The sequence below is a fragment of the Columba livia genome, chromosome 3 (assembly GCF_036013475.1).
Source record: "Columba livia isolate bColLiv1 breed racing homer chromosome 3, bColLiv1.pat.W.v2, whole genome shotgun sequence".
Classification (NCBI taxonomy): domain Eukaryota; kingdom Metazoa; phylum Chordata; class Aves; order Columbiformes; family Columbidae; genus Columba; species Columba livia.
In genome coordinates this window covers 22,856,718-22,872,792 of record NC_088604.1, presented here as the reverse complement: position 1 = coordinate 22,872,792, position 16,075 = coordinate 22,856,718, and positions in this window count along the sequence as shown.

Below are 16,075 nucleotides of genomic sequence, written 5' to 3'. Positions count from 1 at the left end.
GAGACATGCAACAGAGTAAAGGGAATTTAAACTGTATTTTCCATATGTTTCTCATTTGCACTTCACTGATGGAATTCCAAATCAACTTGATGGCTGTTGTTATAGTCTGTAGCGTTCATAATTAAAAGTACAAAGCAGAATTTATGTTTAATTCAACCTACATTTGCATTGTTGAAGTGAATGTTCTTTGCAGATGATTACTGAATTGAAAAACAAATGTCTATGCATAACATTTAAGAATTAAGCATATCAAAATACAGCAGAATTGGTGGCATTTCATTCTTAAAATGTGGAAGTGCATAGGTGCAAGGCAAGCGTGGTGTTTTATGGTATTTGACTGCCACTTGGGACATTCAGTTCACTGTGCCCTGTGAACTTTAACAAGTCCTGCAGATGAAAATCTGGGAAGGGCATCTTCCTTCACCTCCAACATGGCCAAATGAAAGCCTGAGTCATTTTAAAACCATGTCTGTTGTTGAGTAAATAAGATATCAGACTTTTCCTGATGTGAAAGTTAGGACATCAATGACTCACTGACACCCCCATGACCTCCAGTTAAACCGTGTGAAAAAATTTGAGGCAGTGCTGGACGCATAACCTCATCCTATTTAAATGTGCTAGTATAGGTGCAGTCAAACATATCTGAAAATAAGTTGAAATACATGTCTTAAAGCTTTTTGCCCTATAAGTCATTTCTACAAGTTCAACCCAGATGGCTCGTGATTGAAAACTGTGGCCATCTGATAGCTATTTTGCAGCTCAGATGTAGTAATCTGGCAGTTTGTCCAAGTCCTAGCAGACAGATGCCCACATTACAAAAAAACACCATCATAATTGACACTAGCTGACACCCTTGTATAAGCCTAAGCAGTAAGGTCAAGGATGAAATAGGCACAGAGACCAAACTTCCCACTTTCTGGTCACAGCATAAAGATACTGTCTGGGCAATTTGAGGAAATGTGCATTATTTTTGCTTGAGATTTATCTTTTCAGAAACTGAGTAGAGCAGTCATATGAGCTCTGAATTTACTTGCAAAAATTAATTATAATGAAAACGTTTCCAAAATGTTATGATCCTTCATCCTGCTCTGTTTGGCAGATCACTTTGTATTAGAGCCATGTAACCGACATCAAAACAAGCTAATATTCATTTTTCATAAATTATTTCTTAACTCATGTCCAGAAAAGACTATTTCAGCAAGGAGCTTAATTTGTAATTAATATGCATATTCATTTGTTGCTCAGCAAAGTAGCACAGACATAGCTGAAAATTTAGGCTTAAGTTAGATGCTGTTCCATTCATTGTTATAATTTTTTTGTAAATTTAGAAAGCAAGGTCTCACTTTCATAGAATCACAGGATCATTTAGGTTGGAAGAGACCCTCAAGATCATTGAGTCCAACCATAACCTAACTCTAGCACTAAATCATGCCCCTAAGAACCTCAGCGACACATCTTTTACATACCTCCAGGGATGGTGACTCAGTCACTTCCCTGGGCAGCCTGTTCCAATGCCTGACATCCCTTTCTGTGAAGAATTTTTTCCTAATATCCAATCTGAACCTTCCCTGGCACAACTTCAGGCGATTTCCTCTTGTCCTATCATTTGTTACTTGGGAGACGAGACCAACACCCTCCATGAAACAAGCTCATGTCAGATAGTTGTAAAGGGCACTAAGGTTTCCCCTCAGCCTCCTTTTCCCCAGGGTAGACAGCTCCAGTTCCCTCAAACACTTCTCATAAGACTTGTGCTCCAGGCCCCTCACCAGCTTTGTTGCCCTCCTCTGAACTCTCTTCAGCACCTCAATGTCTTTCCTGTAGTGAGGGGCCCAAAACTGAACACAAAATTCAAAGTGGGGCCTCACCAGTGCTGAGTACAATAGGACATTGACTTGCCCAGTCCTTCTGGCTACACTATTCTTGATGCATGCTAGCATATTGTTGGCCTTTTTGGTGACCTGGGCGCACTGCTGGCTCATGTTGATCTGTCTGTTGACCAACACCCTCAGATCCCTTTCTGCTAGGCAGCTTTCCAGCTACTCTTCCCCAAGCCTGTAGTGTTACCTGGGGTTATTGTGACCCAGGTGCACGACCCGATACTTGTTGAACCTCCTACAATTGGCCTCAGCCCAATGATCCATCCTGTCCAGATCCTTCTGTATGGCCTTCCTGCCTTCAAGCAGATTGACACTCCCACCCAACTTGGTGTTGTCTGCAAACATTGATCACTGATAAAGATATTAAAGAGAACTGGCTGAAATATTGAGCCGTGGGGAACACCACTCCTGACTGGCCAACAACTGGATTCAACTCCATTTACCACAACTCTTCAGGCCTGACCATCCAGCCAGTTCTTCACCCAGTGAAGAGTATGCCAGGCCATGAGCTGCCAGCTTCTTTAGAACAAAGCAGTGGGAAACCCTGTCAAAGGCTTTGCTGAAGTCTAAGTACACAAAATGCACAGCCTTTCCCTCATCAACTAAGCAGGTCACCTTGAAAAAGTGATTTTCCTTTCATATGCATCTCAAAGACTCTTTAAATGCCCAAATCCTACAGCTAAACAAAGTTAATCCCTCAGAACTGCTGCTAAACTTTTGCCTAAGTCTACACACTTGTGCCTCTGACCCTACCTTTCTACTAGTAGACATTCGCATGGTCATTTCTTCTTGATGTTATTTGGACATTAAGTTTTGCAGTAACTCTCTTGGCTTGAGCAGAGTCAGTGTTTATGTTTTCCCAGTCCTCATTGCTGAACTTTGCAGTTCAAATCGTTATACTAGTATAATTAAGATGGGATCCTCTCTGTTCCAATAAACACTGTATTCATCCAAAAATTCAAATAGACAACTATTGAAAGTTTCAAAAGACAGATGCAGCCACACTCGATACGTATTTCAGTTTGAGTTCAAATTAGGCAGCTAGGACCTTTGAGAACCCTTCTAAGTCTCAGACTACATATTCAGAACATAAGCACCATATAAAACTTTTGCCAAAAAAAGAAAAAGATGAACAAACAAACACAAAGCAAAACAAAACAAACTTTAAGCTTCTGTAGTGTGGGAGAAGTATTACAAACTGGGTCTGTATCCAAGTTACAAAGTTATGGCCTGCATAGGTACACAACTAGTTGGTAAAAAACTGGTTGAAATACCAGATTACAGGTTCACAGGGCCTGTGTTAATAGGTCATTCTCTACCTTATGACTTTTAACAAGTAGAGTGCTGCAGATGTCTACCCTAGGAAATACCATGTTTTACATCATCAGTGACTTGGAGGAAGTAACAGAGATAACTGTCCTCAGGTTTGCGGATTATACCAAGCTTTAGGAGTACCACTTAACTTGAGAGCAAAGCTACCATTAAAGATCTAGACAAACCAGAGGAATAAGCCAACATGAATCTTACGAAATTTTAAGTCCTGCATTTGGGAAGGAAAAGCCCTTGACAGTGACACAGACCGGTGCCTGACCAGCTGGGGAACAATGCTGGGGGTCTTGTCAGGCAGTAAACCCAGCATGAACCGACAGTGCTTGGTATGTGTGAAGCCTTTTTCACCATCAGGACAGCCAGGTAGTGGAGCAGTGTGCCAAAGAGGTTCTGTAGTCTTCATAGATAGAGATTTTCAAGATCTGTCTTGCCAAAGCCCTGAGCAGCCTGATCTGACCCAGTCACTGACCCTGCTCTGAGCATAAAGTTGGACTAGAAAACTCCTGAGGTCTCTTCTGAATTTTATCACTCTATTAGTGTGTGTTACCAGCCAAAGCATTCATGTGAAATTTGACGTGTCCACCATAGCTTGTGATGGTAGAGAGACAGTTTTTCATATTGTTTTGGTTTGCTGTTGTTTTTGGTTTGGTGTTCTTTGTTTGTTTGTTTGTTGCTGCTGTTGTTGTTTTTCCAATAAAAAGACTAATGATGACTAGAAAACATTGGTGTTAAACAAAGGCCATCATGTTTCTACTGCTGTCAATTCCAACTAACAGTAGAGGAGAAGGATGAAGAAAATGGAACAAAGAATATAAGATACGGTACAGAAACTAAGCTGAACAGAGTTAGTTTTCAGGTATCTAGATATCCACTGATTTCAAGGTTAACACTACAAATTTTACCTTTGACAATTTTATAGATTGAGGCTTTACAGTCCAATGATGCCCAGCTTGAAAGACAAACAGAAAAATGTCTTGTCAGAGTCCAGTATCCTTACCATCTTTTAGATATTCTGTTCATTAAGGGTGTAGTGTTTAATAGCAAATTTGCTTATTTGAAGATGGTTGACATTATATGGGATTTCCAATTTAGTGGAATGGTACAAAATATACTGTATAATGTGATACAAATGCAAGTTATACTTAGAAAAATGTAGCAGTTGTAGCACACAGTTTCAATCACAATACCAATGTGATTCCCATTACTGGTCTCTAGAACATGTTCACCATCATGTTGCAGGGCATTGCCAGTCACCAGGTAGGAATATGTGGGTTGATTCCAGCTCAGGCCCATGTCTCTCTTGAAAATACTTTTGCAAGTTGTCTCATTTTTATACTCTGTTGGGCTGAACTACATATTCATTCACCTCCAATGTTGGTCTGTCTAAGAGACATTGACACTTTTTTAATGAACTCAAGGAGAAACATTTACACCACCCGTTCATCCACTCAAGTGTTAACAGCTGTTTATCTAAAAGAAAGACCACCCTAATTTGCAAAGGTGTCATGTAGCAAACAAGCTAGTTTCTTTGCAAGGTCTGTGGTCAGGCACATCCTGCTTTATTCCCTGAGCTTCAGAGGCACATTGCCCTTGCTCATCTCCTCTGAGCCTTCTTCCATTTTAGGGCTTTATTGGTTAGTCGCATGACATTATAATGCGCTAGATAGTATGGCAATTTTCACTGTAAGAAACCCTATAATTAATTACAGATACCTGGGACTGATAGGATACAATTTTATTTCTGTTTTTTAACATTTCTTAGGACTTCCCAGAACTGATACTTCTGCCATTTCTTTTAGTGGTATTCCCCAGTCTTCTAATGCTATGGGATACATTTTTTTCCACAGTGATAGATTACCAAAAGTAAATGTGGTAATCTGGGAAACTGTTTTTCCCTATTAGAAATTCACCAGGTGGCCTTTCTTCATTCACCTTCCAATATCCTTTAGAATATTACATGCAAAGGGAAGTTTAGACAAAATCATAAGTACCTTAGGTAATCATGATGTTCTAATCTTAATTTGGAAGGTCTAATAAAGATAATATTTTCCCATGCCATGAATAACATCACAGCTGATTATGTTGACTCCACTGTTACTATATCAGCATGATTGTTCCGATAGAGAATGCTGGAAGTTTGTAACATGAAATGAACTTTTCAGTTGTATAACCAAAAAACGTATGATGATTAAAGAGTACAGAGACCACAGTGAAATTAGAAAAATCTGTTTATTTGAATCAGTTAACAAGATGAGAGCATTGATCTTATTATACCACACACTAGTACTGTTGAGGCCTGAAATTGTATTTCAGCTCTCATTATGACTTATGGATAGGGAGCAGATTTTGTGCATTTGCAATCACATTGAGATAAAAATTAGACATTCCTCTAGCACATTCTGAAAATTACTTAAGCTTGTTCATTCATAATGTCAGTTATTCCTTTCTTTATTAGTTTTCTTCTGACAGAATCCACAGAAGCACAGTATGAAATCAGAAGACAGCACCATCCATGAACTAACAGTCTAAGCATCAGGAAAAAAAAAAAGCAAAAACAAAAACAAAACAAAAAAAAACACACATAAAGACATAGAGGAAAGAAAAGGTTGCAACATATAGGAAGACAGGTTATATGGTAAATGATCAAGGGATGAAAATACAATGTATTATTGTTGTACAGTATCTTCTTATATATCACAGACATCATCCACCTAAGCTGTTCACTAGCACTGGAAACTCAATAAGCTGATTCATCTCACCTGTTTCAAATACCTGTTAAAGGATAATATGACTGATGCTCTTCTATTATTTTCCTCTTGTCTTTATGGAGGAAGCTCATAAGGGACCAATTAGATATGTAAGATCAGAGGAATGCCATCTTCAGTATCACGGGGCAAATGTCAGCTGCCTGGTCAATGGACATGTTGAAACTTCCAAGTGTAACTTGATACAAACATTTGGGCTATCATATATAGATACAGTATAAAAGCACATTGCTAACGAATCTGTCTAGGACCAACAGGAAATGGCAGGATACAATTTGTAGATGAAGAAAGGATTTCACAGTTTTGTTATACACAAAATAAAATGTGCCTGTTAGAATAACACCTTTCTCCTTCTGGACTTCCATGCAGTTGATGAAAAATTATTTTTTTCAAGTGTTCCATTTAAAATTAATTAGAAAGTTTGGAGGGCCAAACATTTCCAAGTAAATAATATACTTTTTACAGTATGTTATTTCTCCTTAACTATTACAATAGTAATGTACATTCCATTCACTTTGCCTACATAATTATCTTATTCACAGATTTCTGTGTGAGGAAAAAAAATGTAAGCAAACTGAGAGTGCTTAGATATGGTAAATAAAAGCTCTTCTCAACACTTCAGTAACTCTTATGTGAATAGTCAAACAGCAGATCTAATTAAGCCAATCACAACAATGTTTCTATAGTTGAAAAAGTTTTATTCTGAAGCTTTTGTGGCACCTCAGTGTGGCGGACGGATATAATTTCAATTAATACAAGGCAATTCAAAGGTATGGTTATCATACGGGGTCATTGCAAGGTATAGTTTACGTTGTTCAGGTGTGTTAACTCTGTATTACCATTTCTTAGTATATTTTTATGTCTTTGTGTAACAGAAAGATTACTTTTCTTGAATTGTGTCTCATTACGATGTTGCCATGCTCAAATGGTGATGTGTTTACACAATTCTACTTTTACAGAGCTTTTAAAGTGTGTGTTGTCTTGAGATACACACACTGTATTTGTATTCCTGTCAGCAGCTGTGGAGAGATAATATAATAGAGACGTAAGCAGAGTCAAAGTGTATCAGTTTATGAAAAAAATCTGACTTAATGTTTTCAATGTTATTCCACTTCCACTTTTGAGTTTGATTAGCAGTGATGACAATAGCTTTATTTTGAGCTGACCCTTTACTAATATAAGATGACACTTCTAATACCATGCTTTGTGTGGTGACACTGTTATTAGACAAAAGTCTGTCTGAACCAAGTCCTCAGATATAAAAGATTTTCAGGGATCATTTTCTAAATTACGGTATGAGAGATGCATTCAGTAAGGTAGAGAGGCACCAGTGTCTGCATTGAAGAGCTTGCTGGCTGACTGATTTAACTTCATTTGGTACAAAAGTTTGTGGTAGCAAGCTGGTAGCAATCGGGTTTTAAATGAATCTCTTTGTAGTTCTCATTAAGTAGGAAGCACATGTTCTTCCCCACATCCTGCCATTACTTAGGAATGGAAGCAGGATACATGACTCATTATGTAGTGTACATTATTTTTGGCTACATTTTGATGCTGATGAACATTTTAATAGACTCAACAGTTTCAGTCAAATTGTGTTTTCCTTCCCCTTCTGTGTGTTAGGCATCATACATATATGCATATATTTATTGATTGGGAGGAAGGGAATTGAATACCTGTGCATTCATGTGACAGAAAGTTCTGATAATGCGTTAACAGTTCATCTACAACAAAGTGGCAGTTCCAAGACTGTGAAGGTGATGCAGCTGCAGCTCCATCTGACTGCACCTTGAGCTAACTGGCCTTACTCAAAAAACAGGACAAAGGAGCCAGGGAAAAAAAAACACCATTGGTATCACAGCAGCTGAGGCTGTGCTCACGGGCCAGGGAGAGAGGTCCATACAGCAGAACAGGGCGTCATAACTGCTAAGATTTTAAAAACAACCTCTGAATCTTTCTGTGCATCTTTGTTCAGGCACTTTGGTTAAGATTATAAAATGTGTTTATAGTAGAGCAAGAAATTAAGTACAGGTGGTTTTATCTCATGTCCAGCACTTGTATTGTAATAGCATACGTTTTTATTCTTTTTTCAGATAAGCCAATAGACAGATAGGTAGATGAAAATCACATGATGTATTTGTTTGCACCAGTAAAAATGTCCCATTAAAAGAAAAACTCTTGAACATATTTAAAATTTAAAAAAATCTTGAGGCCAAGGCAATATTCTTTTCTGTATACCAAATTACTCTTTTTTTTTTTCCTTCTAATATTCTCCTTGTGATATCAATATAGGGTTTGAAAATTATTTGGGAGGATAGACAGATGTGCCATGCTTTATAGGTTTAATGCATTACATTTCTTTTTTATTTCTATTTCAGTATAAATCATCTTGTACTGCTTAGAAGTTCCGTTATAGGTTTATTTTGTGTTCTATTCTGCATGTCCATAAATCTGTACTAAAACAAGCAAATGCCCTCACAGCATCACAAGCTAGAGGTATCATACTCATCAACATAAAGATCTAATCCTTCCTAATTGTAGTGGTCGGCCTGGAGGACTCTTGTACAAGGAGCTGGTGATCCACATAATGGCCAATTTGGTGTATGTCCCTATATCATAAGTACTATGAAACCACAAAGTGTAAACAAATCAATAATATACTTAACCAATGTACACATAATCAACATGTAGTTAATCAGTGTACATGTAATCAATGTTATTCATTTATCCACATTCCAAGATTGATTATTGTTAGTGCCTGACAGACTGGTACTGTGAGTAAGCCCCTCTAAGAATACTCATGACCTTAGATCTGCCAAAATTCACCACAGACAGCATCTGTGCAGCGTTCTGTGCCATGACCAGAGCTCAGTCCAACGCTGCAATATCTCAGGTTTCCCTGTCAGAAGGGATGTAAGCTTTTACAACTTGCTATCACCTTTTCCATGATTGTATCAATAAATAGTTATCTGTCTTGAAAGTATTTGTGCCTTTCTTGTTGGGATCTGAAAAGAGCTAGCACCTCCTGGTTCCACCATGTAAAGAAATACTTAACTCTTCCCTTTTACCTATTATCTGCCTCTTTTTCTGAAGTGTGAGTGAAAGATGTGGTATACAAGCAAAGACATTTGCTTTACCAAACTAATACATTTGTAATTGATAATGAGAAAAATATAAGCATTTTGGATTATTGGTATCTAGATCTAGAAACAGTTTTCAAATCCAGACAATTAACAAAAAAATTCTGAAGTTGCATGGCTGTTGAGATGGCAATGTTAATTTCATAAATTATTGATATTAAAAATATTTCTAGGATATGTATGTGTTTACTAATTCTGATGCAAAAAAATTGCTATATTTTTTTAAATGCTGGGTTTATTTCAGAATAATTCCATTCAAATTCGAAGATATAGTTTAGATTGGATCAAGTCTTCCTTTTTGTGCTTGTAGTATCTATGATATTTCTGTGATTACTATCCAAATTCTGATGAAGGACTGTGAAAAATGGTTATGGGGTTATTTTAAATTACTGGGTTTATTTCAGAATAACTGGATTCAAATTGAAGGTACTGTTTAGATTTACTCAGGTCTTTATTTTTGTGGGCTGCAATAGCCTCACATTAGGAGATGATTTTGGAACAAGTGGTGACATTTAAACATCTGCAGTATTATTCTTTCACATAGTCAAGAAGAGCTTGATGGCCACCAAGTGAGAATGAAAACTGCAGTTAGATTTCTGCATCTTACTAAGTCTTCATCTTGCAAAACATCCTTTCTTAAATGTGATCAGAAACGATGACAAAAGAAGTCCTCCAAGGATGTACTATCACAGTATGTTTTTCAGTGTTTTTTATAAAGCATATTATTTCTACAGTGCATTAAACATACTTTTGAGTAAGAAACATTGCAAACAAAGATGCTGAACTCTAAAGGAAAACATTGATTATATGAAGGGTCTCCTGTTTCCAGGCTGCCTCAGCTCAATAACACTTCAGAAGGACCAGTGTCTCTTTTTAATGTAAATGTCACTTTAAAGTGAGGAAGAAAGCTAACCTGAAAAGTGCTGAAGTTACCTTTATACACTGAAGGGCCTGAGGAGGCTGTTTGTTTATCTTATCTGACCTAGCTGCACTCATCACTGTGTCATCAGAATTCCTGCTGTTGGTGAGAGAATATTTAGTTGATAAATAATGTTTGAACTTTATTTTTCAAGCACATTTTCTCCTTCTATAAAGTTCTCTCCACCTTCCTACTTCAGTGGAGTTACCAAGAATACAGTCACACTTTCAAATGGAATATAGTAAGATAGCAGTTAGCAGCAAAAAGTTTCTCAGGAAGGTTTTCCTTTTCTGTATAAACTATTTTCATCCACTGTACATCTTCATGTGTAACCACATGCCAAGTTTCCTTGTCTCAAACTCGGAAGTAACCCCCAACAGCTGCCGCCCAAGAGAGGTATGTGCACAAACAGAGCAATGAAACTGCTGCAGAATACTTTATATGCCTTAAACTTTTCTAATGAGGTTTTTGTCACATCTGATGTCTGACAAACGAGCCTCTGTCCTATAAAGCATGCTATAGTAGCTGGGGAGCTGAGAGCTGGTAGTTATTGAGTATGTCACACCAGGAAGCAGATGTGTGATCGACGATCTGACTCTGATATGTGTCATGTCAGACTACTCCGAGCATCTCCATGAGCCTCTGAGGTCCTGATCTTGCTTTCTCTGTTTAGGCAAAATCCCACTGAAAGGGGTTGCTTCATTAGGTATGCAAGAATCAACAGCCTACAGATCCTACCGTCTAAAGTACTTTTAAATGATGCAAAGCTCAGTACATGTTTTAAAGGCAAGAAAGGATTATGTTTATGAAAAAAATAATCAGGTACCTAAATAACTTTATAGCTTAAACACCTGACCATCATTTCAGGAATCAACGAGGAAAATTTGCTTTTTTTTTTTAATGTTCTGCAGCATTGTTGCCTAGCTCTGAAAACAAAACTTAGAAACCTGATTTTCATCAGTAAAATATCCCAGACCACACTAGGAATATACTCAAACATATCAGACCTAAAAACACTCAGAAGGCCAGAGCCAAAGTCTTAAGTGGTGTTTTTAACATTGTCATGTGTATATAAACCACAAGGATAGAAAGTGAAAGGAAGGTCATTCTCTTCATCCAGAAATCCAATATTTATCCCATCCATCTGAGGTTAGAAAGCCTTTCTTCAGTCCTTCATCTGTTTCAAAGCAGGTCCTTCCAAAAGAAAATGACTTACAATAAATAAAATAAAGATTCAAAAAGGTTCACAAGATAATCTAATTTTTTTTCTCCTGCCCGAAAAGAGGTTGTCATAGTTTTCTTCCCGTTCTTCAGGAATGTTCATCTAGTCTGTTGTTGAAGCTCTGTACTTACAGACCCCACAACTTCTGGGCAGCCTATTATAACATTTCATTGTGGGTTTTGTTTGGATCTTTTTTTTTCCCTAAAATGCAACATGGATTTTCGTTACTGGAATAAGCTTTGTAATTTCTTTTTCAATTGGATGATAGTTTTCTTCTTGTCTGGAGCAACCTGTTACATACTTAAAGGTTGCTATCATATCCCCATTAATCACCATTCACAGAATCACAGAATGTTAGGGATTGGAAGTGACCTCAAAAGATCATCTAATCCAATCCCCCTGCCAGAGCAGGAACACTTAGATGAGGCTACACAGGAATGTGTCCAGGCAGGTCTTGAATGCCTCCAGAGGGGGAGATTATACAACCTCCCTGGGCAGCCTGTTCCAGTGTTCTGTTACCCTCACTGAGAAGTTTCTTCTTAATTTAAGTGGAACCTCCTGTGTTCCAGTTTGTACCCATTATCCCTTGTCTTATAATTGGTTGTCACCAAGAAGAGCCTGGCTCCATTCTCGTGACACTCACCCTTTATATATTTGTAAACATTAAATGAGGTCATCCCTCAGTCTCCTCGTCTCCAAACTGAAGAGACACAGCTCCCTCAGCCTTTCCTCATAAGGGAGATGCTCCACTCCCTTAATCATCTTTGTTGCCCTGTGCTGGACTCTCTCCAGCAGTTCCCTGTCCTTCTGGAACTGAGGGGCCCAGAACTGGACACAATATTCCAGGTGTGGTCTCACCAGGGCAGATAAGAGAGGGAGAAGAACCTGTCTTGACCTACTAACCACCCCCCTTCTAATACATCCGAGGATGCCATTGGCCTTCCTGGCCACAAGGGCACAGTGCTGGCTCACGGTCATCCTGTTGTCCACCAGGATCCCCAGGTCCCTTTCCCCTATGCTGCTCTCTAATAGGTCATTCTCCAACTTATACTGGAACCTGGGGTTGTTCCTGCCCAGGTGCAGGACTCTACACTTTCCCTTGTTGTATTTAATTAATTTTTTCCCTGCCCAACTCTCCAGCCTGTCCAGGTCTCGCTGGATGGCAGCACAGCCTTCTGCCATGTCAGCCTCTCCTCCCAGCTTGGTGTCATCAGCAACCTTGCTGACAGTGCACTCTATTCCCTCATCCCAGTCATTGATGAATATATTGAATATATTTAATAATATATTTGATATAATATATTAAATAATACTGATCCCAATACTGACCATTCCCTTCCCTCAATTAATAAGCTCCAGATATTTCAATCTCTGCTTACATGTCAGATTTTGTATTGTTCCAGTTCTTCTCATTGCTCTTCTGTGTCTGCTTTTGCCGTGGCTCAAATTGGTCACAGCATTCCAGCTGATCTTTTGCCCACGCAGTTTTAAGTGGAGATTAATAGCAACTGGCAGCAAAAGCAGTGGGGAAGAATCCTGTTCCAGAGCATCCAAGCATTTTTGCTGTTTATCAGGATGTCCAAGCCGTGTAGCCTGCTGTGACATAATGGTATGAATTTCATCCCATCTGAAAGTGTTAATTTCACTACCCTAAAACATCTAGATTTGGAAGTCTCATAAGGCATTTGGAAATGCTAAACTAAAAGCCTGCTGGATAATGTCATGTTCTATATTTAACAAGATAATCCACCTTTTATTTCCCCAACCAGAGCAGAGCTTCACATCATTTAAATGTGATAGTCTCAGCAGTTTTCAAAGTAGGGTTTTTATTTAGAACATAGATTTCCAAAAGAAAATAAAATAGAATTTCAGACAAAAGATTTGTCTCTTAGGAAATAGCAGTAATTAATTCAGCTCTGCCAGAAGTACTATAAGAGAGAAAATCAATAAAGCCCCTCTATAAATACAGACTGTAAGCCTGAAGTTTGTCTCATTTTATTTTGTTATGCCTGATAGTCACTCTATTCCTGTGATTCATAATCAATATTAAATTAACTGGTCTATAAATCCAAAATAGTGAGACTTGTGGCTTTCATAATATATCATCAAAATATTTTTATGTGTACAATTTTTTAGTCCAACCCTTTACATGCTATGTGCAGCTATTCAGTGCAACAGACAATCAGAGAATTTCCTACTTAGAAATACCATTGTTTTCCTGCCTTAAATACACTGAGACTATTCATCATTGCTTTACATATTGCAAGAAGGATACCAGAAGCACCCATTTGTTACATATCAGGGCAATAGGAAATGACCCTTGAAATTCTAGTGACAGAGGACAGGGAATTTTCACAAAGTGTTCACCACAGGAAGCACATTTTCCCTAATCAAATAAGACTTTGTAGCAGACCACTACAGGGTAAGAAAGAAGATAAGAAACTTGGTTATGAAGAAAATATAGAAGTTTACGTGAACAAAGCAAAAGCTCTCTTCTACCTGTAGCAGAGGAGGTGAGTGGAAAACCAATACAGTACTTGTACTGTGGTACTCTCTTCTGACTTCATCCTCAGTTGACCCATCTCTGGTGAAAACTACTCTATTGTGGTTGAGTCTGCACTTGACTAGGAAATTGGATATAAATTGCTCAGTTTGTACTAGTCATTAGCTGACATCCATACAAATGTGTTCATTTCAGTACTGTTCTAAAAATGAGACTTAATGATTTGAACTGAGCTCTGATCCTATTGGGACCACCTAACCTTCCTAGTAACTGCAATCTCAAAATGAGCATGTAGGCATCTGTCAGCTATCACGATGAGTTTCCTAGATCAAGGATTTTTCAGGACTGGTTAGTCAATAGTGGTTTATCTTCATGCTGGGAAGTACAAGGGAGCAGGCAGGTGAAAGACCAGGACTTCATTCCCAACCAGGCAAATGGCAGATGTCATGGGAACATCATGACCTTGCCTTGACCAAGACTTGAGGACTGAGCATAATCAGCTATGGCAGTCATGGCAGTACAGACAAGAACTGAGTGGGATGCAACCTGGTAGGGACTCTGGACCAAACAGTAAAAGAGAAAAAGATAAGCTGAGACTGCCAAAAAAATGCAGCTGGGGAAAACACTAGAACATGGACCTCTGGCACTGTATATGAGCAGAGAGCCCATGTCAGGGCCAAGCCACTGACCTGACCCTGACATTGACCCTGACGAGGCTGAGCACCGTGTTTACCCAGGCTGGTCTCTGCCAACCTATGAGAGGGATGTTGGGGACCAGGTCTTGGCTGTCTCCCACTCTGCATGTATGCACACGAAGCTTTTTTTGACACAGACTGTCTCTCACTTGGCCCACTTCATAAATTGAGCTTATTGACAGATGTTCCTTTCTGCTTCATTGCAGTAGAAAACTCTGTCTTGGGACTGTAACCTGTAAAGCTGGATCATATACTAAGTAAGCCTAAGTATGCCCCTCTGTTGGAGAAGACGTGTCACTGGTCTGTACTTATTAAGAAAGTATCTACCTCCATTTACTGAAAGATCTTAAAAATTCTTAGAGGTTTATGGATCAAATGTATATTATAGCAATGACGGATTTTGCTGTAAGTACTCATTCTCCCTGACTTCCTCTAATGTTCTAAGTAGTTTTTATTATATTATCTGTCAAGGGTTTTGATTGCGGGGTGACAATAAAACCGTGGCAGATGTATTGTTAGCCCCACTCTTCCCTCCTCCTTCCCTCTTCAGCCCCTCCCTCTCCCCCCTTCCCACTCAGAACAGGTAATTGGGAGGGAAAGAAGGATAGAGAGAAAAGAGTTGAAAAAATGAAAAATGTTTTACTAATGCTACTAATAAGAATAGAGAAAATAATACAAAATATACAAAACCAATCTTGAAAGTCCTAGCAGCTGCAGAGCCGGCACCCGAAGTCCTGGATTGGACTCCGCAGCCAACCAGAGCTGGATTCAGTCTGTCACTGGGCCTCAGTTCGCAGGGACGACTAGCAAGGTCCTCTCCTAATGTCGGCCATAAGCAAAAGGAAAAAAAAAGGGGCGAGATCCTCTTGATCTCCCACTTTTATATGAAGTATTCACGTGAATGGGATGTTATACCCAGTTGGTCAGTTTCTTGGTCACCTGTTTTCTCGTCGCCCCTCTCACGAGAGGTGCATCCATGCTTATCAATAACTTTGCATTCCATTGCTGTGCTTGCCAAAACATGTGTCTGGTTCTCCAGGAAAATGCAGCTAATATGAAAGCTTTAGCTGACAGGCAAATTCACTAAAAGAGGAACTTGTTTTTAACAAAACCAGTACATTATGTAATTATAAATTCCTATCCAACCATTTTTAACAGCTTCCAGTAATGTGTTAAGCAATGCTACTAAAAACTGTCATATATTTCATTTCTCCTCTTCTGTTTATTCTAATGAGGTCTTGTCCTTTCCCCTGTACTCTAACAGGATCTTGAGAGGTAAGAGGCTGGGATTACATGTTTGTTTGAAAAACAGAGGCAGAAATGAGGAATAGCTTGGAGAAAATATATATTTTTCACAATTATACTTAAACTACAGAAGTGTAGCATTTACTTAAGTTACTGAAGTTCAAATAAAATTATAACACTGGAGAACACTGTTTTATGGGAAAGGAATTCTTCTAAGTTTCATAATTTAGCATATTTGGTTAAGACCCATAAAGAAAGTTATTTGATTTAGGATATTATCAAAACAAGGAAATAATATTGTCTTCTTCTTAACGGATTTTTTTTAACAGTCTGAGCCAAGAATTATACATGGAATTATACATTTTAAAGACTGGGTTTCATAT